This window comes from Eriocheir sinensis, unplaced genomic scaffold, assembly GCF_024679095.1.
Source record: "Eriocheir sinensis breed Jianghai 21 unplaced genomic scaffold, ASM2467909v1 Scaffold1473, whole genome shotgun sequence".
Taxonomy (NCBI): Eukaryota; Metazoa; Arthropoda; class Malacostraca; order Decapoda; family Varunidae; genus Eriocheir; species Eriocheir sinensis.
The window spans coordinates 22,451-24,624 of NW_026110821.1; the positions used below are offsets into that span (position 1 = coordinate 22,451).

The 2,174-nt window shown below is 48.5% G+C and overlaps 1 long non-coding RNA gene across 2 annotated transcripts; it reads right to left on the reverse strand.

The window, feature by feature from the left end:
* Positions 1-666: 666 nt before the first annotated feature.
* LOC126990177 (uncharacterized) lies at positions 667-1,502 on the reverse strand. Of its 2 annotated transcripts, none has more exons than XR_007744101.1 (3): positions 1,361-1,502; positions 837-1,292; positions 667-768 (listed from the first exon to the last, which is right to left on the reverse strand). It is a non-coding gene; the product is annotated as an uncharacterized LOC126990177 (long non-coding RNA). The 2 variants fall into 2 exon arrangements; XR_007744102.1 differs by having other exon boundaries at positions 674-768; positions 905-1,292.
* Between the last annotated feature and the right edge of the window lie 672 nt (positions 1,503-2,174).

The following is a 2,174-nucleotide window of genomic DNA, read 5'->3' on the forward strand; positions in this document are numbered from 1 at the left end:
GTTGGGCTGGGTGAGCCGCTTTCCTCCCAGAAGAGACCCACCCATAATGTTGGTGATGTTAGTTTAAAATGGGGTCCGAATGGTGGATGATGTTTCTTTGTATGTTACTTTTCTTGATGTTGTTCTGTTATTGCTGTTACTTTTCTTTTGCGATGTTTTTTGCTCTTTTTCCCAATTTTTGGTGTTCTTTTCTATATCATCCCTCTTTGATGTTCTTTGGTCTGGGTGAGCCTCTTTCTCCCCAGAAAGACCCACCCTTAATTTTGGTGATGTTAGTTTGGGGCCGAATGGTGGATGATGTTTCTTTTTATGTTACTTTTCTTGACGTTGTTCTGTTATTGTTGTTACTTTTCTTTTGTGATGTTTTTTTTTATCTTTTTCCCATTTTTTTGGTGTTCCTTTCTATATCATCCCTTTTTGATGTTCTTTGGTCTGGATGAGCCTCTTTCTCCCCAGAAAAGACTCAACCATAATTTTGTATATGTTAGGGCCTGAAGGTGGATTATCTGTGTTTTTTATTTTATTTTAATGATGTGTTGATAATATATTTTCCTTATTCTGGTGTTCCTCTTTATTTTCCTTTTTACATTGGTGTTCATCACGTGGATTGTCTACGACATCTAACGAGCACCACAAGCCCGGTTTATTGTTCGAGTTTGCTCGCCCAGGCAGACTGCCTACCACGGCTGACGAGCTCCACCTGCCCGGGTTTATTGTTCGGAGTTTGCTCTCCTAGGCAGACTGCCTACCACGGCTGACGAGCTCCACCTGCCCGGGTTTATTGTTCGGAGTTTGCTCTCCGAGGTGAATTGCCTATGACGGCTCACGAGCCCAACCTGCCCGGGTTTATTGTTCGGAGTTTGCTCTCCTAGGTGAATTGCCTATGACGGCTCACGAGCCCAACCTGCCCGGGTTTATTGTTCGGAGTTTGCTCTCCTAGGTGTATTACCTATGACGGCTCACGAGCCCAACCTGCCCGGGTTTATTGTTCGGAGTTTGCTCTCCTAGGTGAATTGCCTACCACGGCTAACGAACCTCACCTGCCCGGGTTTGTAATCGGAGTTTGCTCTCCTAGGTGAACTGCTTTCGCTAACGACCTCCACCTGCCCGGGTTTGTAATCGGAGTTTGCTCTCCTAGATGAATTGCTTTCGCTAACGACCTCCACCTGCCCGGGATTGTAATCGGAGTTTGCTCTCCTAGGTGAACTGCTCACGCTAACGACCTTCACCTGCCCGGTTTTATAATCGGAGTTTGCTCTCCTAGATGAACTGCTTTCGCTAACGAGCTCCACCTGCCCGGGTTTCTTGTTCGGAGTTTGCTCTCCTAGGTGTATTACCTATGACGGCTCACGAGCCCAACCTGCCCGGGTTTATTGTTCGGAGTTTGCTCTCCTAGGTGTATTACCTATGACGGCTCACGAGCCCAACCTGCCCGGGTTTATTGTTCGGAGTTTGCTCTCCTAGGTGAATTGCCTACCACGGCTAACGAACCTCACCTGCCCTGGTTTGTTGTTCGGAGTTTGCTCTCCTAGGTGAATTGCCTACCACGGCTAACGAACCTCACCTGCCCGGGTTTGTTGTTCGGAGTTTGCTCTCCTAGGCAGATCGCCTACCACGGCTAACGAGCCCCACCTCCCCGGCGTTGTAGCCGAAAGATCTCCGGCACCTCCGTCGCCGATGCGCCCTGCCGGGAGCCCTCCAGTCCTGCCATGCTCGCCTGGGAGACCTTGGGCTCGCTGGCGCTCCACCGCCCCGCCGATTCGAATAGGGCGGATGCAAGAACTCGCTTCTTAAAACTACCAGATTGGATTATAAAATTAATCATAAATGCCGTGAAGGCGCCGGTCACCGCGTTTATCGGTTCTTGGATGAAGGACCGACGGGCCTCGGGGACGCGCACAAGCATCATAAGGAATCCTCGCCGCGGCTTCCGGCGCACCATCCTTTTCCCTTTTCTTTCTTACTTCCAATTTTTCTTTTTAATTATATTTTCTTTCTCTGATTGACTGATTGATTGATTTTACATAGTAAGAATTGGTTCACCAATTAACGTCTTTCAGGTACATTGCATTCACACACCTGCTGAGGGAGAACACCAGTGAGCGTGTTGACTCACGAGGACGGCCCACTAAAGTTTCCTAACCTTTGTATTGGGCTGCCACTTTTCTTTAGTC